The sequence below is a fragment of the Pristiophorus japonicus genome, chromosome 17 (assembly GCF_044704955.1).
Source record: "Pristiophorus japonicus isolate sPriJap1 chromosome 17, sPriJap1.hap1, whole genome shotgun sequence".
NCBI classification, from domain to species: Eukaryota; Metazoa; Chordata; class Chondrichthyes; family Pristiophoridae; genus Pristiophorus; species Pristiophorus japonicus.
Genome location: NC_091993.1, coordinates 125,888,063 through 125,913,295, shown reverse-complemented (window position 1 = coordinate 125,913,295; position 25,233 = coordinate 125,888,063). Strand labels below are relative to the sequence as shown.

The window sequence follows — 25,233 nt, the reverse complement described above, 5'->3', positions numbered from 1 at the left end:
TTTCCTCAGGAGGCTGAAGGCTGCACTGGCGCACTGGAGGTGGTGTTGGATCTCATCATCAATGCCTGCTCTTGTTGCTAGGAGGCTCCCGAGATATGGGAAAGTGATCCACGTTGTCCAGGGCCGCGCCGTGGATCTTGATGTTTGGGGGGCAGTGCAGTGCAGCGAGGACAGGCTGGTGGAGGACCTTTGTCTTACTAATGTTTAGCGTAAGGCCCATGCTTTCATATGCCTCGGTAAATACGTCAACTATGTCCTGGAGTTCAGCCTCTGTGTGTGCACAGACGCAGGCATCATCCGCGTACAGTAGCTCGACGACAGAGGTTGGAGTGGTCTTGGACCTGGCCTGGAGACAGCGAAGATTTAACAGCTTCCCACCTGTTCTGTAGTTTAGCTCCACTCCAGCGAGGAGCTTATCAACTGTGAGATGGGGCATGGCAGCGAGGAAGATTGAGAAGAGGGTTGGGGCGATGACGCAGCCCTGCTTGACCTCGGTCTAGACATGTGATGGATCCGTTGGTAAGGATCATGGCTTCCATGTCGTCGTGGAGCAAGTGGCGTATGGTGAGGTACTAGAAGGACAAGGGCAGCAGGCGCATGGGAACACCACCACCTCCACGTTCCCCTCCCAGTCACACACCATCCTGACTTGGAAATATATCGGCCGTTCCTTCATCTTCGCTGGGTCACAATCCTGGAACCCCCTCCCTAACAGCACTGTGGGAGCACCTTCACCACACGGACTGCGGCGGTTCAAGAAGGCGGCTCACCACCACCTTCTCGAGGGGCAATTAGGGATGGGCAATAAATGCCGGCCTGGCCAGCGACGCCCACATCCCAAGAACAAATGTTTTTTTAAAAGATGGCATTGTACAGTTGTCCTCGGGTGCCAATGGGGCGGGGGCTCAGGGGGCCCACACAATTTCTCAACGAGAAGCTGCTGGCATGTGAGCTTCAAAAACAGGAAGAAAAAGGAAGAAAGAAAAATAAGTCACCCTTCTCCGATCCACACACACACTTCCCCACTGTTACAACTAATGAAACAAATGCAGAAACAAATAACGAGAAAAACTTAGCTTGCTCTCTGGGTGATTGTGCCCGAGATCGGCGAGGTACTCACCACTTTTCCTATGCTGTGAGAACGCCTGGCAGGAAGGCTGATGTTAAAACCAAATATCGCAGGAGCAGCTGCAAGGGTGACGTTGGAGGGCACAGTGTTACCTCTTGGTACCTCTACCAAAGACCGACTGAATTTCGTGGTCGCTGCTTACCGCCGATGGTCGGCCTTTGCCGCCCATTAGCCGACGGTAACAGACGGCATTATAAAGGGAATTTCAACTCCTGAATCCTTCAACAAGAACAATTTGCATTTATATAGCGCCTCAACGTAACAAAACGTCCCAAGGCGCTTCACAGCAGTGTTATCAGACAAAAAAAGAAATTTGACACCGAACCAGATAAGAAGAAATGAGGGCAGGTGACCAAAAGCTTGGTCAAAGAGGTAGGTTTTGAGGAGCATCTGGAAGGAGGAGAGAGAGGTAGCGAGGCGGAGAGGTTTAGGGAGGGAGTTCCAGAGCTTGGGGCCCAGGTAACAGAAGGCACGGCCACCAATGGTGGAGCGATTATAATCAGGGATGCTCAAGGGGGCAGAATTAGAGGAGCGCAGAGATCTCGGGGGGTTATGGGGCTGGAGGAGATTACAGAGATAGGGAGGGGCGAGGCCATGGAGGGATTTGAAAATAGGGATGAGAACTTTGAAATCGATGCATTGCTTAAGAAAGAAGGAACTTACATTTATTTCACGACCTCAGCCTGTCCCAAAGCGCTTTACAGTCAATGAAATACATTTTGGAGTGTAGTCACTGTTGTAATGTGGGAAACGCAGCAGCTAATTTGCGCACAGCAAGCTCCCACAAACAGCAATGGGATAATGACCCAGATCATCTGTGGGTTGAGGGTCTCACCACTCGCTCCCAGGGCAGGTACAGCACGGGTTAGATACAGAGTAAAGCTCCCTCTACACTGTCCCATCAAACACTCCCAGGGCAGGTACAGCACGGGTTAGATACAGAGTAAAGCTCCCTCTACACTGTCCCATCAAACACTCCCAGGGCAGGTACAGCACGGGTTAGATACAGAGCAAAGCTCCCTCTACACTGTCCCATCAAACACTCCCAGGGCAGGTACAGAACGGAGTTAGATACAGAGTAAAGCTTCCCCTACATTGTCCCATCAAACACTCCCAGGGCAGGTACAGCACGGGGTTAGATACAGAGTAAAGCTCCCCCTACATTGTCCCATCAAACACTCCCAGGGCATGTACAGCACAGGTTAGATACAAAGTAAAGCTCCCTCTACACTGTCCTATCAAACACTCCCAGGGCAGGTACAGCACGGGGTTAGATACAGAGTAAAGCTCCCTCTACACTGTCCCATCAAACACTCCCAGGGCAGGTACAGCACAGGTTCGATACAGAGTAAAGCTCCCTCTACACTGTCCCATCAAATACTCCCAGGGCAGGTACAGCACGGGGTTAGATACAGAGTAAAGCTCCCTCTACACTGTCCCATCAAACACTCCCAGGGCAGGTACAGCATGGGTTAGATACAGGGGTAAAGCTCCCTCTACACTGTCCCATCAAACACTCCCCGGGCAGGTACAGCACGGGGTTAGATACAGAGTAAAGCTCCCTCTACACTGTCCCATCAAACACTCCCAGGGCAGGTACAGCACGGGCTCCTGTAAGCTTTATTTTACAACAGCATCAACTTGCATTTATACAGCACGTTTAACATAGTGAAATGATCCAAGGTGCTTCTCAGGAGCGTTATCAGGCAAAGATATGGTATCGAGTAATATAAAGAGATATTAGGTGAGATGACCAAAAGCTTACTCAAAGAGATAAGGAGTGAATCAAAGTCCTTCATTTGGGTCCTTCATTGAAACAACAGTGAACTTAACCTTGTTTTGGCGTGGAAGCTAATCATCCTCGTTTCGTGGGACTGCCGATGATGATGATGATGATGAAAGGAGGAAAGAGAGGTAGAGAGTTGTATTCTTAGGTTTTTTTTAATGATTTCTGTGTGTAATTTAGTTATTATTTTCAGTAGTAGAAAATAAAGTATTATCGGCATTTTATTTTAAGCGGATGAATGTGTCGTTAAAATAGCAGTCATACAATTGTGTTTAGTGTTTGTGCATTAATATCACCAACGGTATGTTCCGACCTCGTGAATTTTCAGGGGTTACAAACGGAAATTGTTTGAAATGCACAGCGGGACAATCAGCATCTAAAGGAGGAAGAGAACAGGGTTAATGTTTGGTTGTGACCTTTTTTCGTTACTCAGTTCTAAGGGTTTTGTTTCCATGGCAATGTCTCCCACGTCCCTCCCGAGGTGGGGGTCATGCAGCCGCTGAGAATGGCCACTTGGCCGAGGTATCGCAGGTCGCCCGGCTGACCTGGGACTCAGACTTGTGGGGGATTCGGGGCCTTCAGGGATAAGGGGAGGAGGCTGAGTAAAAATGAGGAACCATTGTGCCCAAAAAAAACCGCCGTTCAGTTTTATATCTCCAGCCTCCCAGACAAAACCTTTCCACTTTCAGTATGACTGCTCTCATTTCTTGTTCTGTCCACTCTCAGCACCATTTGGTAAACTGGATTCAAACACGCATCATCATAGGCGGTCCTTCGAAACAAGGATGACTTGCTTCCACGCCAAAAAGGGATGCGTTCAATGAGTTCCCAGGTGTTTCAATGAAGGATCTAATATTCCGGATCCCGAACTACATCCTGCAGGGCGGAAGATGCCTGTGCGTGGATTTTTTTTTACGTGTGGTAGCTGTTGCACACCAGCCACCACACGGGCTTGACGGAGCGAGGCCTTTATCCAGGGGCAAGGGTTAACCAAGACGACTGGAGACCAGCTCTGCTGCACGGACCCAGTGCGTACACACATATCGCACAGTGTGGGCTGGGCCCGTGCTGCCGCTGGGCCCTCGGCTCTTCTAGCCCTGAACTCGCGCCTCTCCCGGGCCCCGATCGCGTCCCTCTGCAATCTCTCGCCGCTCCTTCGCCCCCACCTCGCCGCTCCTGCTGTACCTGCCCCACGCTCCAATCACCGACCTGACATCACTCTTGGCTGCCGTCGCCCTCCTGCACCAGCTCGCGCTGTACCTTGCCGTGGTACACCGCCACGCTGCCCAGGGGCCGCTGCTCACCCCTCCTTTTATGGCCCCGACCCGCCGCTGATGGTCTCTCGCAGGTCGGGGCCACCACGCCCAGCGGATCGGCAGTCTCCCCCAGCGTACAAGTCACCGGTGGAGCCCAAACTGCCCCCCCTTCTCAAACTCCATTAGCTGCGGTCGTGGAGTGGATAGCCCTTACTGACCCGGTGGGGGGGAGGGGATGGGCCGCCCCTCCCTATATTGACCCAGGGACGGGAGCGACGGGAATGGGTTTGCGCGCCGACGGTTCTCCCACCAGTTCCGATCGGCACCGACCCCCGTTCCACCCCTCGCGGGGAATTGCCCCAAGGGCGCAGCACCGGTGTCGGTCAGTGCCCCCGACAGCTTTCCCCCGGCGAGACGCTGTGCGTGGCTGGGCAGCGCATCCGCCCTGAAGGGGGAGATCACGCCATCCGCGGTGGCCATCTTATTTTAATTGCCGGCCGGCTGCCAGGTTGGCCCAACAATGGCAGCCACGGGTTCGGTCGGGACACCAACAGGCAGCCCGTGCGGCACCCCCTCTCGGGTGCCAGGCCGTTGGCTCTGCCGAAGCCCTCCCTGGTAGCCCAGTGGATCTAACAAAACCCCATGCAGAGTTCGCAGTAGCTCTCCCCTTTAACTGAAGGGGAGGGAGGTCGTGACACGTCAGCACAGCCCTGATCATCATCATCATCGTAGGCAGTCCCTCGGAATCGAGGAAGACTTGCTTCCACTCTAAAAGTGAGTTCTCAGGTGACTGAACAGTCCAATACAGGAATTACAGTCTCTGTCACAGGTGGGACAGACAGTGGTTGAAGGAAAGGGTGGGTGGGGAGTCTGGTTTGCCGCACGCTCCTTCCGCTGCCTGCGCTTGGTTTCTGCATGCTCTCGGCGACGAGACTCGAGGTGCTCAACGCCCTCCCAGATGCACTTCTTCCACTTAGGGCGATCTTTGGCCAGGGACTCCCAGGTGTCGGTGGGGATGTTGCACTTTATCAGGGAGGTTTTGAGGGGGTCCTTGAAACATTTCCTCTGCCCGCCTGGGGCTCACTTGCCGTGTAGGAGTTCTGAGTAGAGCGCTTGCTTTGGGAGTCTCGTGTCGGGCATGCGGACAATGTGGCCCGCCCAAAGGAGCTGGTCGAGTGTGGTCAGTGCTTCGATGCTGGGGATGTTGGCCTGAGCAAACTGATGTTGGTGCGTCTGTCCCCCCAGAGGATTTTCAGGATCTTGCGGAGGCAGCGTTGGTGGTATTTCTCCAGCGATTTGAGGTGTCTACTGTATATGGTCCACGTCTCTGAGCCATACAGGAGGGCGGGTATCACTACAACCCTGTAGACGATAAGCTTGGTGCCTGATTTGAGGGCCTGATCTTCGATCACTCTCTTCCTCAGGTGGCCGAATGCTGTGCTGGCGCACTGGAGGCGGTGTTGAACCTTGTCTTCGATGTATGCCCTTGCTGATAGTAGACTCCCGAGGTATGGAAAGTGGTCCACGTTGTCCAGGGCCTGCCGTGGATTTTGATGACTAAGGGGCAGTGCTGTGTGGCGGGGTCAGGTTGGTGGAGGACCTTTGTCTTACGAATGTTTAGCGTAAAGCCCATGCTTTCGTACGCCTCGTACGCAATATTGATCCCTCAATCAACATAGCAAAAAAAAAATTTATCTCGTCATTATCACATTGCTGTGTGTGGGAGCTTGCTGTGCGCAAATCGGCAGCCGCATTACCCATATTGCAACAGTGACTACACTCCAAAAGTACTTAATTGGCTGTAAAGCGCTTTGAGATGTCCGGTGGTCGTGAAAGGCACTATATAAATGCAAGTCTTTCTTTTAATAATATTATTACTATAACCCACGATGTACTCCAATCCCCGCGCTCCCCAACGGGCGAGCCAAGACCACAGAAGGGAGGTGGGCAGCCAAAGCAATACCCCCATTGGCTGTATCCAACCTGAGCCTGTACATGGAAGACTTGCATTTATATAGCGCCGTTCACCACCTCAGGATGTCCCAAAGCGCTTTACAACCAAATGCGTTACTTTTTTGAAGTGTAGTCACCGTTGTAATCTAGGAAAATGTGGCAACCATAATTTGCGCACAGCTAGATTCCTTACATGGGAATGAGATGGTGATCACATAATCTGTTGGTTGAGGGTTAACTATTGGCCCTGGTTTAACATCTCATCCGAAAGTCAGCACCTCCGACAGTGCGGCGCTCCCTCAGTACTGCTCCTCCGACAGTGTGGCGCTCACTCAGTACTGCCCCTCCGACATTACGGCGCTCCCTCAGTAATGCCCCTCCGACAATGCTGCGCTCCCTCAGTACTGTCCCTCCGACAGTGCTGTGCTCCCTCAGTACTGCCCCCCGACTGTCACCCATCTCCTTCAGGATTGCGCCTTCGCAAGGCAGGTTTGGAAAGAGATGCAGTGGTTGCTGTCGAGGTTCATCCCAAGCAGCTCCGTAACACAGGACTCTGTGCTCTACGGGCTGTTCCCAGGGACACACACCGAGACAGACATCACCTGCTGCTGGAGGGCCATCAACTCGGTCAAAGAGGCTCTTTGGTCTTGCCGAAACTTGCTGGTCTTCCAGAGCAAGGAGATGTCCACGTCTGCGTGTTGCAGACTGGCGCAATCCAAGATCCAGGATTACGTGCTGAGGGACGCACTTAAAATTGGTGCAGTCGCCGCAAAGGCACGGTGGGGAAGGGCCACAGTTTAAAGCCCTTCCGCCACGGAAAACCCAGGGGCAGGAATCAGTACAAAACCCCCCCTCGGGCCGTACTTGTAACTTCTTTTTTGTGTACATGGAGCACCGTGATCTGTAAACACCTATGTAGTGCCATGTACAATGCAAGGTCTGTTTCGTGATGCACGTTGGAAAGGAAAAATGTAAATGTACCGTCACCCATTCCGTGTACTGTATAGTGACACATAAGAACATAAGAACATAAGAATTAGGAACAGGAGTAGGCCATCTAGCCCCTCGAGCCTGCTCCGCCATTCAATAAGATCATGGCTGATCTGGCCGTGGACTCAGCTCCACTTACCCGCCCTCTCCCCGTAACCCTTAATTCCCTTATTGGTTAAAAATCTATCTATCTGTGATTTGAGTACATTCAATGAGCTAGCCTCAACTGCTTCCTTGGGCAGAGAATTCCACAGATTCACAACCCTCTGGGAGAAGAAATTTCTTCTCAACTCGGTTTTAAATTGGCTCCTCCGTATTTTGAGGCTGTGCTCCTTAGTTCTAGTCTCCCCTACCAGTGGAAACAACCTCTCTGCCTCTATCTTGTCTATCCCTTTCATGATTTTAAATGTTTCTATAAGATCACCCCTCATCCTTCTGAACTCCAACGAGTAAAGACCCAGTCTACTCAATCTATCATTTCTGGAATCAGCCTAGTGAATCGTCTCTGTATCCCTTCCAAGGCTAGTATATCCTTCCTTAAGTAAGGTGACCAAAACTGCACGCAGTACTCCAGGTGCGGCCTCACCAATACCCTATACAGTTGCAGCAGGACCTCCCTGCTTTTGTACTCCATCCCTCTCGCAATGAAGGCCAACATTCCATTCGCCTTCCTGATTACCTGCTGCACCTGAAAACTAACCTTTTGGGATTCATGCACAAGGACCCCCAGGTCCCTCTGCACTGCAGCATGTTGTAATTTCTCCCCATTCAAATAATATTCCCTTTTACTGTTTTTTTTCCCAAGGTGGATGACCTCACACTTTCCGACATTGTATTCCATCTGCCAAACCTTAGCCCATTCGCTTAACCTATCCAAATCTCTTTGCAGCCTCTCTGAGTCCTCTACATAACCCGCTTTCCCACTAATCTTAGTGTCATCTGCAAATTTTGTTGCACTACACTCTGTCCCCTCTTCTAGGTCATCTATGTATATTGTAAACAGTTGTGGTCCCAGCACCGATCCCTGTGGCACACCACTAACCACTGATTTCCAACCGGAAAAGGACTCATTTATCCCGACTCTCTGCTTTCTGTTCGCCAGCCAATTCTCTATCCATGCTAATACATTTCCTCTGACTCCGCGTACCTTTATCTTCTGCAGGAACCTTTTGTGTGGCACCTTATCGAATGCCTTTTGGAAATCTAAATACACCACATCCATCGGTACACCTCTATCCACCATGCTCGTTATATCCTCAAAGAATTTCAGTAAATTAGTTAAACATGATTTCCCCTTCATGAATCCATGCTGCGTCTGCTTGATTGAACTATTCCTATCTAGATGTCCCGCTATTTCTTCTTTAATGATAGTTTCAAGCATTTTCCCCACTGCAGATGTTAAACTAACCGGCCTATAGTTACCTGCTTTTAGCCTGCCCCTTTTTTTAAACAGAGGCGTTACATTAGCTGCTTTCCAATCCGCTGGTACCTCCCCAGAGTCCAGAGAATTTTGGTAGATTATAACGAATGCATCTGCTATAACTTCCGCCATCTCTTTTAATACCCTGGGATGCATTTCATCAGGACCAGGGGACTTGTCTACCTTCAGTCCCATTAGCCTGTCCAGCACTACCCCCCTAGTGATAGTGATTGTCTCAAGGTCCTCCCTTCCCACATTCCTGTGGCCTGCAAATTTTGGCATGGTTTTTGTGTCTTCCACTGTGAAGACGGAAGCAAAATAATTGTTTAAGGTCTCAGCCATTTCCACATTTTCCATTATTAAATCCCCCTTTTCATCTTCTAAGGGACCAACATTTACTTTAGTCTCTTTTCCGTTTTATATATCTGTAAAAGATTTTACTATCTGTTTTTATGTTTTGCGCAAGTTTACCTTCGTAATCTATCTTCCCTTTCTTTATTGCTTTTTTAGTCATTCTTTGCTGTTGCTTAAAATTTTCCCAATCCTCTAGTTTCCCACTAACCTTGGCCACCTTATACGTATTGGTCTTTGATTTGATACTTTCCTTTATTTCCTTGGTTATCCACGGCTGGTTATCCCTTCTCTTGCCGCCCTTCTTTTTCACTGGAATATATTTTTGTTGCGCACTATGAAAGAGCTCCTTAAAAGTCCTCCACTGTTCCTCAATTGTGCCACCATTTAGTCCTTGTTTCCAGTCTACTTTAGCCAACTTTGCCCTCATCCCACTGTAGTCCCCTTTGTTTAAGCATAGTACGCTCGTTTCTGACACAACTTCCTCATCCTCAATCTGTATTACAAATTCAACCATATTGTGATCACTCATTCCGAGAGGATCTTTTACTAGGAGATCGTTTATTTTTCCTGTCTCATTACACAGGACCAGACCTTGTAGGTTCTGTTACATACTGTTCTAAGAAACAATCCCGTATGCATTCTATGAATTCCTCCTCCAGGCTACCCCATGCGATTTGATTTGACCAATCGATATGTAGGTTAAAATCCCCCATGATTACTGCCGTTCCTTTTTCACATGCCTCCATTATTCCCTTGATTATTGCCCGTCCCACTGTGAAGTTATTATTTGGGGGCCTATAAACTACGCCGACCAGTGACTTTTTCCCCTTACTATCTCTAATCTTCACCCACAATGATTCAACATTTTGTTCATTGGAGCCAATATCATCTCTCACAACTGCCCTGATATCATCCTTTATTAACAGAGCTACCCCACCTCCTTTCCCTTCTTGCCTATCTTTATGAATCGTCAGATACCCCTGTATGTTTAATTCCCAGTCTTGGCCACCCTGCAACCATGTTTCTGTAATGGCCACCAAATCATACCCATTTGTAATGATTTGTGCTGTCAATTCATTTACTTTATTTTGAATGCTGCGTGCATTTAGGTAGAGTGTTTTCATCCTAGTTTTTAAACCATGATTTTTAGTTTTTACCCCTCCTGCAGCCCTTTTATATTCAGTGGCCCTTTGTTTCTTGCTTTTGGTTTCTCTGCCCTCCACTTTTACTCATCTATTTTCTGTCTTTTGTTTTTGTCTCCTTTTTGTTTCCCTCTGTCTCCTTGTATTGGTTCCCATCCCCCTGCCATATTAGTTTAACTCCTCCCCAACAGCACTAGCAAACACTCCCCCTCGGACATTGGTTCCGGTCCTGCCCAAGTGCAGACCGTCCAGTTTGTACTGGTCCCACCTCCCCCAGAACCTGTTCCAATGCCCCACGAATTTGAATCCCTCCCTGCTGCACCACTGCTCAAGCCACGTATTCATCTGAGCTATCCTGCGATTCCTACTCTGACTAGCACGTGGCACTGGTAGCAATCCCGAGATTACTACTTTTGAGGTCCTACTTTTTAATTTAGCTCCTAGCTCCTTAAATTCGTCTCGTAGGACCTCATCCCTTTTTTTACCTATGTCGTTGGTACCAATGTACACCACGACAACTGGCTGTTCTCCCTCCCTTTTTAGAATGTCCTGCACTCGCTCGGAGACATCCTTGACCCTTGCACCAGGGAGGCAACATACCATCCTGGAGTCTCGGTTGTGGCCGCAGAAACGCCTATCTATTCCCTTTATGATTGAATCCCCAACACTATCGCTCTCCCACTCTTTTTCCTGCCCTCCTGTGCAGCAGAGCCAGCCACGGTGCCATGAATTTGGCTGCTGCTGCTCTCCCCTGATGAGTCATCTCCCTCAACAGCACTCAAAGCAGTGTAGTTTTGCAGGGGGATGACCAGATGGGACCCCTGCACTACCTTCTTTGTACTATTCTTCCTGCTGGTCTTCCATTCCCTAGCTGGCTGTGGATCCTTCTCATGCGGTAAGACCAACTCACTACACGTGCCACTTATGTCATTCTCAGCATCGTGGATGCTCCAGAGTGAATCCACCCTCAGCTCCAATTACGCAACGTGGTCTGTCAGAAGCTGGAGGCGGATACACTTCCCGCACACGTAGTCGTCAGGGACACCGGAAGTGTCCCTGAGTTCCCACATGGTACAGGAGGAGCATATCACTTGACCAAGCTCTCCTGCCATGCCTTAACCCTTAGATACCCTTAAATTGGTAATAACAATGTTAGTTTACTTACTGATATAAAAAATAAAAATAAAAGCTACTCACCAATCACCAGCCAATCACTTACCCCCTTGGCTGTGACGTCACCTTTTAATTCCTTTCTCCTTCTTTTTTGCCTTCTCTCCCCGCTGTAGCTGCACAAGCCTCGCCTTTATAGGCCGCTCCGACACTGCTCCCGCCTCTCCCCAAATGCCGCTGCCTGTGGAACACCCGCTGGGCCTTTATAGGCCGCTCCGACACTGCTCCCGCCTCTCGCCAACATGTAATGTAATTTGTCGAATGTATCCCGTATTGTACTGAATTGTATTTGAAATGAAAAGCAAGGAAATGTATCGAACGGAACTGCCGGCAGCACCCAAATGTAGTGTATGGGATTGCTGACCGCAGCTAAATGTACTGAACTGCTTTTGAATGTACTGTACAAATTTTTATATGAATAAAGTATATTTTGAAATTTTTTAAAACTGCCCCCGACGATGTGGCACTCCTTCAGTACTGCCCCCCCGACAGTGCGGCGCTCCCTCAGTACTGCCCCTCCGACAGTGCGGCGCTCCCTCAGTACTGCCCCTCCGACAGTGCAGCACTCCCTCAGTACTGCCCCTCTGACAGTGCGGCGCTCCCTCAGTACTGCCCCTCCGACAGTGCGGCGCTCCCTCAGTACTGCCCCTCCAACAGTGCGGCACTCCCTCAGTACTGCCCCTCCGACAGTGCGGCACTCCCTCAGTACTGCCCCTCCGACAGTGCGGCACTCCCTCAGTACTGCCCCCCGACAGTGCGGTGCTCCCTCAGTGCTGCCCCTCCGACAGTGCGGCGCTCCCTCAGTACTGCCCCCCGACAGTGCGGCGCTCCCTCAGTACTGCCCCCCGACAGTGCAGCGCTCCCTCAGCACTACACTGGGACTGTCAGCCTAGATTTTTGTGCTCAAGTCTCTGGAGTGGGGACTTGAATCCACGACCTTCTGACTCACAGGAGAGTGCACTGCCCACTGAGCCACGGCTGACATGGCACTCACTCACCCAATTTCCAGCTGCAGCTCACAACTGAAACTCTGACACCGAGGAGACGTCCCATCGCTACTTCCAGGTGGGATTAGCAAAGGCCTCCTCCATAAAGCAAGTGCTCTACTCGGAACTCCTACACGGCAAGCGAGCCCCAGCTAGGCAGAGGAAATGCTTCAAGGACACCAACAAACCCTCCCTGATAAAGTGCAACATCCCCACCGGCACCTGGGAGTCCCTGGCCAAGACCACCCTAAGTGGAGGAAGAGAACCGGGAGGGTGCTGAGCACCTCGAGTCTCATCGCCAAGAGCATGCAGAAACCAAGTGCAGGCAGCGGAAGGAGCGTGCGGCAAACCAGACTCTCCACCCACCCTTTCCTTCAACCACTGTCTGTCAAGAGGGAGTTAGATATGGCCCTTACGGCTAAAGGGATCAAGAGGTATGGAGAGAAAGCAGGAAAGGGGTACTGAGGGAATGATCAGCCATGATCTTATCGAATGGTGGTGCAGGCTCGAAGGGTCGAATGGCCTACTCCTGCACCTATTTTCTATGTTTCTATGTCCTACCTGTGACAGAGACTGTAATTCCCATATTGGACTGTATTTCTTCTTCTTCTTAGGCAATCCCTCATATTGAGGATGATTTGCTTCCACACCAAAAAAGGATGAGTTCACAGGTGTTTCAATGAAAGACCTAATATTCCAGATCCCGAACTACATCCTGAAGGGTGGAAGATGCCTGTGCGTGGATTTTTTTAACGTGTGGTGACCGTTGCACACCAGCCACCACACGGGCTTGACAGAGCTCGGTCTTGGTCCAGTGGTAAGGGTTAACCAGGATGACTGGAGACCTGCTCTGCTGCACGGACCTAGTGCACCTGAGAATTCACTTTTAAAATGGAAGAAAGTCTTCCTCAATTTCGTGGGACTGCCTATGAGAATGATGAGTGCTGTGTGTCAGTGAATTACGAGGGACTGTCTATGATGATGATGATATCCGAGGAATAGCCAAGGCAGAGGAGGGAAGTAGAAACTTAAAGGAGAACTTAAGAACATAAGAACTAGGAGCAGGAGAAGACCATACGGCCCCTCGAGCCTGCCTCGTCATTTAATAAGATTATGGCTGATCTGATCATGGACTCAGGTCCACTTCCCTGCCCGCTCTCCATAACCCCTTAGCACCGACATCAGTGTCCTCATTCAGTCTAACATCCCCAGCATCGAAGCACTGACCACACTAGATCAGCTCCGCTGGGCAGGCCACATTGTCCGCATGCCTGACACGAGACTCCCAAAGCAAGCGCTCTACTCGGAACTCCTACATGGCAAATGAGCCAAAGGTGGGCAGTGGAAACGCTACAAAGACACCCTCAAAGCTTCCCTGATAAAGTGTAACATCCCCACTGACACCTGGGAGTCCCTGGCCAAAAACTGCCCTAAGTGGAGAAAGTGCATCCGGGAGGGTGCTGAGCACCTCGAGTCTCATCGCCGAGAGCATGCAGAGACCAAACTCAGGCAGCTGAAAGAGTGTGTGCGGCAAACCAGACTCCCCACCCTTTCCTTCGCCCACTGTCTGTCCCACCTGTGAAAGGGACTGTAATTCCCGTATTGGACTGTGCAGTCATTTTAAGAGTGGAAGCAAGTCTTCCTCGATTCCGAGGGACTGCCTGTGATGATAGTGATTCCCTTATCATTTAAGAAGGGAGTAGGAGAGCTTCCCACGGCCCAAAGTGCTGTGTGCTGTGATGTGGCAGAGGTTGGAGGGGCTGAATGGCCTGCTGCTGGCTGGGTGGACTGTGCCTTTAAGGAGCGAGGGCGGGAACGGGCCGGTTTCGAATGGGACGTCCCGTGATCCTTGGCGGCGCGGCGTCACGTGGGCACCGCGTCACTGGGGAGGGGTGTGGGGAATTGCTCATTGGCCGGACCCCTCCCGCGGACTCAGGCGGCGGCAGCGACTCTCTCTGAGACACACACAGGGCGGCGGGCAGAGAAACAAGGTGAGGCCGCGGCTCCGGCCCAGGGCTCCCGGGGAACCGTGTGGGGTGGGTGGGTGGGTGGACTGGCTGGAGGGCGGCGCTCTCCGGCCTCTCCCCCCTCCCCGCCCCCCCGGCGCCGCTCTCCGGCCGCCGGACAAACAAACGGCCCCCTGGGGCCCGGGGAGCGGCGTCTCAACAGGAGCTTCTGCCCCAGGGAGTAGGGGGGGGAACTGGGGGTTAAGGGGGAAGTGGTGGTGGGGGTTAAGGGGGAAGTGGTGGTGGGGGAGGGGGGAAGTGGTGGTGGGGGAGGGGGGAAGTGGGGGAGGGGGGTTAAGGGGGGAAGTGGTGGTGGTGGGGGAGGGGGGTTAAGGGGGGAAGTGGTGGGGGAGGGGGGAAGTGGTGGGGGAGGGGGGAAGTGGTGGGGGAGGGGGGTTAAGGGGGGAAGTGGTGGGGGAGGGGGGTTAAGGGGGGAAGTGGTGGGGGAGGGGGGAAGTGGTGGGGGAGGGGGGAAGTGGTGGGGGAGGGGGGAAGTGGTGGGGGAGGGGGGTTAAGGGGGGAAGTGGTGGGGGAGGGGGGTTAAGGGGGGAAGTGGTGGGGGAGGGGGGTTAAGGGGGGAAGTGGTGGGGGAGGGGGGTTAAGGGGGGAAGTGGTGGGGGAGGGGGGTTAAGGGGGGAAGTGGTGGGGGAGGGGGGAAGTGGTGGTGGTGGGGGAGGGGGGTTAAGGGGGGAAGTGGTGGTGGTGGGGGAGGGGGGTTAAGGGGGGAAGTGGTGGGGGAGGGGGGTTAAGGGGGGAAGTGGTGGGGGAGGGGGGTTAAGGGGGGAAGTGGTGGGGGAGGGGGGTTAAGGGGGGAAGTGGTGGTGGTGGTGGGGGAGGGGGGTTAAGGGGGGAAGTGGTGGTGGTGGGGGAGGGGGGTTAAGGGGGGAAGTGGTGGTGGTGGGGGAGGTGGTGGTGGGGGAGGGGGGTTAAGGGGGGAAGTGGTGGGGGAGGGGGGTTAAGGGGGGAAGTGGTGGGGGAGGGGGGTTAAGGGGGGAAGTGGTGGGGGAGGGGGGTTAAGGGGGGAAGTGGTGGTGGTGGGGGAGGGGGGTTAAGGGGGGAAGTGGTGGTGGTGGGGGAGGGGGGTTAAGGGGGGAAGTGGTGGTGGTGGGGGAGGGGGGAAGTGGTGGTGGTGGGGGAGGGGGGGTTAAGGGGGGTGGTGGTGGTGGTGGGGGAGGGGGGTTAAGGGGGGTGGTGGTGGTGGGGGAGGGGGGTTAAGGGGGAAGTGGTGGGGGGAGAGGGGGGTTAAGGGGGAAGTGGTGGGGGGAGAGGGGGGTTAAGGGGGGTGGGGAAGGGGGGAAGTGGTGGGGGGGGAGGGGGGGTTAAGGGGGAGGGGGGAAGTGGTGGTGGGGAGGGGGGGTTAAGGGGGAGGGGGGAAGTGGTGGTGGGGGAGAGGGGGAGGGGGGAAGTGGTGGTGGGGAGGGGGGGTTAAGGGGGAAGTGGTGGTGGGGAGGGGGAGGTTAAGGGGGAAGTGGTGGTGGGGGGGTTAAGGGGGGAAGTGGTGGGGGAGGAGGGGGGGTTAAGGGGGACGTGGTGGTGGGGAGGGGACGTGGTGGTGGGGAGGGGGGGTTAAGGGGGAAGTGGTGGTTAAGGGTGAAGTGGTGGTGGGGGGGGGTTAAAGGGAAGTGGTGGTGGTGGTGGTGGTGGGGAGGTTAAGGGGGATGGTGGAGGGGAGGAGGGAGGGGGGGTTAAGGGGTGGGGGGGAAAGTAGTAGTGGTGGTGGTGCGGTGGGGAGTGGTAGTGGGGGCGGGGGAGTGGTAATGGGGGGGGAAGTGTGGGGCAGTGGGGGGGGGGGAGGATGGGTAACGGTGAGGTGGGAATGGATAAGGGGGTGGGCTGGTTAGTGGTGGACGGAAACAGGAGGTGAGATTATTGGAGGTGGAATTGATTAAGGGAGGAAGATGAGGGGCGGGACTCGGTAAGGGGCAGGGAGTGATGTGGATGAGTTTAGCTGGAGTGAGGTGGGAGGAGAGCAGGAGGAGTAGCGACGGGAGGGAATTGGTTGGAGAAGAGGGGTGGGGAGGAGGATTGAAGGCTGTAGTGGGGGGGGAAGGTGATGGTGAGTTGAGGGGGGGAACAGATGCATCTGGGTGGGTAGGGATTGATGAGATATATTAGCAGCACCTGGTGGTGGTTGATTTTGATTAAAAACCTAAGCTGGGGAAATGTTTAATAGTGTTTATTTACTATCAAGTGCTGCTTTGAACTCCGGGGGTCAAAATAAGCCAATGTTCCTGGTCATTGTCGAGGAACATGCATGTGGCTATCTGGTATGCTCTCCTTGATGAAGTAACTTGCTGACACTGTAGAAGGTTGGATGTGAATTATAGCCACTTTATATGCCATTTTAATTCAAAATGGAGTCACCGTCTTTTGGGAGGGGGACAGATTGAGGGAGGAAGAATCCTTGTAGCAAAAATGCTTTTGGAAATGCAGAGCACTCAGCAAGTTAGTGCTGTTCAATTCTCGCCCTATCCTATGTGACCCCAATCCCCTCTGGCCTCTTGTGCATCAATCCCTCCACCTTTATCACTTTCCCTGTCTCTAGAGCCTCCTTTAAAACTCTCCAAGCTTTTGAAGTATGACTCGAGTTGTATTTTAAACTGATACTGAAATTTCCTGTGTGGTGTGCATTGAATGTATAAAATCTCCTGGACAATCCATTTCTGAAATCATTTTACAGACCAGGGCGGTTTTGCATTCATTCCTGACTCCTTGCTAAATCGCCTTGTCAGCCAGGTTGTCTGAGGCTTTCATAGAATCATCATTTGAGGCACAGAAGGAGGCTGTTCAGCTCATCGTGTTTGTGCCGGCTAGAAAAGAGCTATCCAGCCTAATCCCAATTTCTAGCTCTTGGTGCATAGCCCTGTAGGTTTCGGCACTAAAGTGCACATCCAAGTACTTTTTAAATGCTGAGAGGGTTTCTGCCTCGACCACCCTTTCAGGCAGTGAGTTCTAGACTCCTGCCACCCTCTGGGTGAAAATAGTTCTTCTCAACTCCCCTCTAATCCTTCTACCAATTACTTTAAATCTATGCCCCCCTGGTTATTGACCTCTATGGGGAATAGGTCCTTCCTATCTACTCTCTATTCAGGCCCCTCATAATTTTATACACCTCAGTGAAATCTCCCATTTGCTAGAGGAACTGCGGGAAATACTGTGGATTAGCCTCTGCCTTGATAATCTCCATGCTTGGCTAATCCACCGTGACTTGGTCTGGGCTTGTTCGCATTGGTGGAGCATTTGGATAAGGGCACTGGTGTGTTGCTGCCAACTCTTGGATTAGGGAGAAAGGTGGACTGGTGTTCAGGGCCAGACATTCCTGGGCTCTGACGTCTAGTTGTCCTTATCTGGGACGACACAGAATGGATACGACACTGTTTGGCTTTCTGCTCCTCCACTGTCAGCAAACTTCTGGCGGTGTGGCAACTGTTCATAGGGCAGGATGGGAGAAGATATGATGTTGCCTGCTGCCCACATGTGCATCCCTAGCATACGTCTGTGGGTAGTAATCAGCACATCTCAGGATTGAACCTGGGATCTTTCTGCTCTGAGACAACTTGCATTTACACAGCAACTTTAACGGAGTAAAATATCGCAAGGTGCTTCACAGGAGCATTATAACCTAAAATTTGACTCCGAGCCGCATAAGGAGATAGTGACAGGGGACCAAAAGCTTAGTTCAGAGTAGGTTTCCAAGATGGAGAGGTTTGGGGAGGGAATTCCAGAGCTTGGGGCCCAGAACTGCTGATGGCACGGGAGCCATTTAAAATTGGAGAAGTGCGGAGATCTTGGAGTGTTGGGCTGGAGGAGGTTAGCGATAGGGAGGGGGGAGGCCATGGAGGGATTTGTAAACCAGAGTGAGTTTGAAAATGAAGGTTAAGGCATTTTTAAACTTCAAATGGTCTTATTGGGCGCAATTTGCAAAATGTACAGAATTTTTACAGGTTGAAATTGTGCTGTAATTTATTGAATTTTCCTTTTGCCTATATTTGCATTTCATGTTTTGCATTCTGCTTTGCATTGCAGGTGATGCATTTATCCTGGATTGTACTTGTGTGCCAAATATGCCTAAAGTTGTACATAATGTAATTTTATCAATTTGACCCAGTATCTCCATCTGTATGCAGTGTTTGTGCTGAAGTGTTTGAATGCTGTAGTTCTATGTAGGCCAATAACTGGGTTGTCAGATGCAAGTGTGCGTTTAATGCTTAACTTCTGCAAACTTGCATTTTAGATGATCTCAAAATGGAGGTCATTGGTGGAACTGACGTTCTGCAATAAAGCAGTAAACTATAACAATGAGGTCACCAATTTGACACATTTAACTGCTCATAGTTAACTTGGGATCTCTGAAGCACATTTCTTAACAAAGGAGTCATATTCCCTCTCTTGCAACTTTAGCCTTCCTATAGTGCAACATAATTAGGAAATTTTGGTAACGAATGTTTGATTACCAAGTGGAGTAACAGATATCTATAGCTGATCTTCACACCCTGCATCCTATCCAAAGCTGCTTGACCTCAAATCTTATTGAAACACAAGGTTCTGAGGGGGCTTGACAGGGGATGCAGGGGGGATGTTTCCCCTCGTGGGGGAATCTCGAACTAGGGGCCATAGTTTCAGAATAAGGGGACACCCATTTAAAAGGGAAATGAGGAATTTCTTCTGAGGGTCGTGAATCTTTGGCATTCTATACCCCAGAGAGCTGTGGAGGCTGGGTCATTGAATACATTTAAGGTGGAGAATGCAGATTTTTGAATGATGTGATACGGGAGCGTGCAGGAAAGTGGAGTTGAGGCCAAGATCAGATCAGCCATGATCTTATTGAATGGCGGAGCAGGCTTCAGGGGCCAAATAGCCGACTCCTGCTCCTATTTCTTATGTTACCTGTCTCAGTCTCTCCACTGCTGAAAGTTCTTTTTTATGCTTTTGTTACCTCCCCTTACTACTTCAACGCACTCTCATCCTCCTCCCCATACTGCCCAATGCTCCCATCCCTCAAACTCCTTGTCTTCAAATCCCTACAGGCCCTTAACACTCTTCTTACCTCTGCGACCTCCCCCAGCTGTCAATCTCCTTCCACATCCTTTAGTCCTCTGATTCTGGCTTCTAGTGATGCCCCCCCCCCGCCTCTTTACAATGGTGGAGAGGACTTGCCTTGGCCCCAATTGCTTATCTTTGGGACGTGAGTGACATCAGGCAGTGCTTACTGCTCACCCCATTTGCAGGCACCCTTCGAGCAACCAGCCAGCTGTGTCATGTAGAACTGGAATCGCCTCAGCCCGACAGGGTGGGGATGACTGGTTAATCTCCGCAAGGTTCCTGGGGTTTTTGAACGAGTGGCTTTCGTGTTTGCTTTCTGGTGCTGCCCACAAATGACCAGATTGAATGAAATTTCAAAATCGTGGGATTGGAGCTCTGAACCTGTGAATTGCTAATCCAGTGCCACAACCACTAGGCCACCATACCTGGTACTCTTTTTCCACTCACTCCCTGAACCCCTTTCCATCAATTTCCTTTCTGTACCTTTTTAGCAACCCACCATTAAGAAACATAGAAAATAGGTGCAGGGGTAGGCCATTCGGTCCTTTGAGCCTGCACCACAAAATGGCAATGAGGGGGCACCTGGATCTGAACCAGAGACCTCTTGACCAAGCTTTCTGTCACCCCACGGACAGCGGAAAGAGCATGCGGCAAATCTGTCCCACTCTCCCTTACCCTCAACGACTATCTGTCCTACCTATGATGGGGACTGTGGCTCTCGTATTGGACTGTTCAGCAACCGAAGGACTCATTTTAAGAGTGGCAGCAAGTCTTCCTCGATTCTGAGGGACTATCTATGATTAATCTCCCTCCAATGGTTGCTATCCATTCCTGTATCTCTTTTCTGTTCTCTCATCCTCCATCCCTTCTCGGTAAAGTGCCTTGGGGTGCTTTGTATTTAAAGAATTTTTAAAAAAGTAATCATGAGCCTATAGTAAATTAGAGCCTCCCGGCTGTAATGTGTTGCTTTGCAGAGGGGTAGCACGCATGTTTCTGATTTTACAGATGGTTAGGAACCAACCATATGTCGGTAGAGGTGCAGAGCAGATGATTTTTGGGGTTAGTGGGGGTGCTCTATTTCCTTCCCTATTCCCTCTACAGAAATACACGGGCTGCTAACCCTGACTGGACGGTATCAGTGGAGAACTGGGAGGGAGCGCAGGAAATGTTATCAGGAAAGGGAGGAAAATGGCGGTTTGAACAGTCTTGTAAATTGTCCTTTGTGTATCTGTCCTGTCGATTGGTTTCTCTCTTTTTTTTTTATAAAGAGTAGTCCTGGAATCTAGTAGCGGCTGTAATCCTTGTAGGCCTGAGTTTGCTTTGTGGAACAGATGGCAGGAGTCCAGTAACTGCATCAGTGATTGCACAGTTACAAATATAGCTGGGTGGGGTTAGTATGCTGTTGCTGTGGAATTCCCCAGCTTTGTTAGAGGAAATGGGCTGTCTGACTGTTTCTTTAAAGCTTTTGCCACCCTGGAAAGTTACTAAGATTCATTGTTTAGGATTTCCAGTCTTGCTTTAGTGGCCTAGTTTTGCAATCAAAATTCAGATGGAAAAAAAAAAAATTTTCAACCTAATTTATCCTGACTGGTGGAATATTTTTATAAAATAAACCCTAGAGGCCTCTGATCTGTATTCCTTGCTCGGAGCTGATCGCCGCCTCAGTGATTGTCGGCATGCGACCGGTCTCTGCCTCTGGCTAGGGAGGAACAAAATCAGCCGGGGCTCTTGCTCCTGATTGCTGCCAGTGACTAAGTATGTGTGTGTTGGCAGGAGCGATCCGGACAGCAATAAAAAGGTTACTGACACTGCCTCCATTCACGTGTGGGTAATGGCGAGGTTGTGAGTGTTGGAGGGCTGTCGGTGCTTGGAGCCATACCCCAACATGATTTCAGTGTCATTAGAAGTGAAGACAAATTAGACGGGACACGAAAGTGAACATTTAAAAGACTTAAAGCCAACAATAAATCAATTAGCCAATTTGAGGAGCTTTGAAGGTTTGTTTGACAAATGTTGCAGGAAAGCAAATGGAGGTTTGCACCAGCAATCCAGTATTAAAGCTTATAATACCAGCAACCCAGAAATCCTGCATTCACAGCCCACCAAGGCACGGTTGTGAAATTTAGCATATCCTAAACCTGATTAGCCAGTTCCGGGTGCAGTGAAATTGCAAAACAGGGTTCTCTAAAAAAGGGCTCCACTGTAGAGTGAAGCAGTTTATCTGAAAATGTAATCAATTCCTGTCGGATGCAGAATTTGGTTTTTGTAATGTTAGTCTCTACCTTTGAAGTAGCATATGTTTATTTCTCTGGCCCATGTATATCAGTAGCTGTCTTATTAATACAAGCTATTGGAGTATGGAATAGTGGTCTGAAAATTAGATAACTGGGAATGAAAGCTCATTTGCCAGAAATGACTTGCATAAGTGTCAAGACAAGTTCTTCAGAACTAAAACTGTTAGTTTTTGGGTTGTGTCCTACATGTGGATTCCATTAGAATTCAGTCACTGCACGTTTTTATTTCTGCAGCTGGTTTGGTCTATTTGTCGTCCACCCTGAAACTAACTTGAAGATCTGGTGCTGAGGGATTGAATGGATACAGGTGAAGTTGGGACCACTGGGCCACAACTTGCATGTGTGAGATGCCTCAACACTGGGAAACCTGTCTAGGAACTTTAAAAGGCGAAAAGGGAGCAGGTGGCAACCTTCTGTGGCAGGGTGACTGAAAGCTTGGCTGAAGAGATGTGTTTTTATAGCTTTTAATGGCGAGCTTAGTTTTAGCTAATGGTGCTAGCTAAAGGATCTTGCCAAAGATGGAATGGAGTAAGGGGATGTTTGAAAGATGTGTGGGAGGCTAGGGGAGTGGAGGAGGTACAACAACAATTTGTGTTTATATAGTGCCTTTAACATTGTGAAATGACCCAAGTTGCTGCTCGGGAGTATGGAGATAAAAATGTGACACTGAGCCACATAAGTAGAAATTAGCACAGGTGACCCAAAGCTTTGTCAGAGGTAGGCTAATGGGTGGCTTAGAAAGGTAGAGGGGCAGTCAGGTTTAGGCAGGGGGTTCCAGACTTTGGGGCCCAGGCAACAGAAGGCACGGACACCAATGGTTGAGCAATTATTATTTTTAGGGATGCTCGCGGGCAGAATTGGAGGAGCGCAGACATCTGGGGGGGGGCTGGGGCTGGAGGAGATTAGAGCTGGGGGGGGCATGGGCGGAGGGCTGGAGGAGATTAGAGATGGGGTGGGGCGAGGCAATGGAGGGTTTTGAAATGGATGCATTGCTTAACCGGAAGCCGATGTAAGTTAGCGAGGGGATGGGTGAGCGGGACTTGGTGTGAGTTGGGACATGAGCAGCCAAATTTGGGAACACCTCTAGTTTACATAGGGTAGAATGTTGGAGTAGTCCAAGTCTGGAGGTGGCAAAAGTGTAAGGCCGGAAGAGGCTGCAGAGGTAAGTTACGGAGAGGCTGTGGTGGGATCCATCGAGTGTTTTAAGTTCAATCTGTTGGGGTTGTGCTGGCCATTCAAAACACTGCGCATGCACGGTTTACACATTGAAAAGCTGGCTGCATGGGTTCTCTGGAGCGCTGCACAACCATGCAGTGTAAAGGGGACATTCTCAGTGACCCAGTGCACTTTGAAGCCTGTGTTGATGGGTGAGTGGGGTTTAGTACTGTGGCAGGGTTGCTGAATAATTTGGGGAGTGGATAAGGGTTACAGGATCCAAAAGGAATGGTGATGGGCAAGGTTGTAGAGATGGAAGTAAGTGGTATTTCTGGTGGATAGAACATGGGATTTAAACTCAGTGATTGGTTTGCACAGAATGCTGTGTTCAACTTCTAAGCTGCCAAGGAAGGAGTTGGTAACGAGGGTGCAAAGTTTTGTCAAACTGAAAACTATATATTCAGTATTCACGATCAATTGTTCTCGGAGCAGAGATGGTTGTGGGGACATTTAATACAGGTGTTTAAAATGATTAAGGGTTTTGATAGAGTACATGCAGAGAAACTGTTTCTAGTGACGAGAGGGTTGGTAACCAGAGGACACGGATTTAAGGTGATTGGCAAAAGAACCAAAGGTGAGGCGAGTTTTTTTTATACAGAGCAAATTGTTTGCACTATCAAAGGGCAGTGGAAGTAGATTCAATAGTAACTTTCAAAAGGGAATTAGATTAATACTTGGTGAGGAAAAAAATTGCAGGGCTGTGCAAGAGTGGGACTAATTTCATAGCTCCATCAAAGGGCCTCCTATGTTCTGATTCTAATTGGTCGAAATTCTGACTGACCCTCTCTCTCTTTCCCCTCCCTCCCCCCCCCACACCCCTTTCCCAACCCAATGTGCCCAGCTAACTGCTGGGCAATAGTGGAGAGCTGTGCCTGTAATGGAAACTGGTTGCAGAAGAACCACTGGCAATTTCGGGTGACCTGCTTTAATGAATCAATCCATGTTCCGACTGCGAATATTGCACTACTGAAAATAAATCTCCTAATCAGCAGCTATACATTTTCTCGGGCAGCACTCTGATGGATTAATCGGTAAAAGCTTCACCAGGCATTGTGCAAAGCCGTCCGGATCAATAGGTTCTGGATTTAATCCCCGGATGGCACAGATAGCTGATCTCGACTGGGGTAGTAGGAGTGTTGCCGGGATAGGGCTGGGGAGGGAAGGAAGAATCAGCCAGGGCTCCCGACTGCTATCCAAAGACCGTACACTTGGGCGCACATCTGATGCTGGGGTTAGGCTTGACGATGACTCCCTCTGGTGTAGGCCATTTGGCCCATCGAGCCTGCTCCGCCATTCAATAAGATCATGGCTGATCTGATCATGTACTCCACGTCCTTATCTGCTCCCCATAACCCTTGACTCCCTTGCATTCAAAAATCTGTATCTCCATCTTAAATATGTTCACTGACCCAACCTCCACAGCTCTCTGGGGTAGAGAATTCCAAAGATTCACGACCCTCTAAGAAGTTCCTCATCTGTTTTAAATGGGCGACCCCCATATGTCGGAAACTATGCCCCCTAGTTCTAGATTTCCCCCATGAGGGGAAACATCCTCTCTACCCTGTCAAGCCCCCACAGAATCTTATGTTTCAGTCAGATCACTTCTCATTCTTCTAAACTCCAATGAGTATAAGCCCAACCTACTCGACCTTTCTTCAGACAACTTCCTCTCCGGAATCAACCTAGTGAACTTTCTCTGAACAGCCTCCAATGCAAGTATATCCTTCCTTTAAATACAGAGACCAAAACTCCAGGTGTGGCCTCACCAATACCCTGTACAGTTGTAGCAGGACTTCTCTGCTTTTATACTCTATCCCCCTTGCATTAAAGGCCAATATTCCATTTGCCTTCCTGATTACTTGCTGTACCCTGCATACTAACTTTGTGTTTCATACACAAGGACCCCCAGGTCCCTTTGTACTACAGCATTTTGTAATCTCTCTCTCTCTCTCTCTCTCTCTCTCTCTCTCTCTCTCTCTCTCCATTTTAAATAATCTAGCCTTGCACTCGAGTGAGGTAATAGATGGCTGCTGACACTTGGGGAATTGTACCTCAGCAAAGGGGTGGGGGGGGTGGTGAGAGGAGAAACAACTTGAGGAATGTACTTTACTTCCACTTCAACAGGTTTCTTCCACTCTCTCTCCTTTCTGGAATGCTGAATTAGTTATTTGCCCTGTTGTTTTTATAGTGGCATCTCAAAGATGATGGCTTGGGTGTGTGTGTATACCATTTGGATTACAGCCATATGTGGTCTCTCTTTTGGTCTAACGTTATGTTCAATGGCCTCAACACTAAGGATGTGTGTGTTTGCACTGTGATGGGACTCAGAATGGCATATATATTGATTTGATCTGTGCAACACCTCCCAAATTTGGATCTCCACGTGACAAATGGAATTGATTGTCCACAGCGATTGTATGCTTCTGATAAATGGATAGGTGGGCCTTCCCATGTCTAACTTAATTGAAATCCACAGGACTAAGTGTGTG

The 25,233-nt window shown here is 50.3% G+C and overlaps 1 protein-coding gene across 1 annotated transcript in view; it reads left to right on the top strand.

Moving 5' to 3' along the window:
- Nucleotides 1-14,066: 14,066 nt before the first annotated feature.
- Nucleotides 14,067-25,233, top strand: part of rhocb (ras homolog family member Cb) — a 35,683-nt gene continuing 24,516 nt past the window's right edge. The window contains exon 1 of the mRNA XM_070859256.1: nucleotides 14,067-14,177. The gene's annotated coding sequence lies outside the window, so the exon portion shown is untranslated. The remainder of the gene's footprint in view (nucleotides 14,178-25,233) is intronic.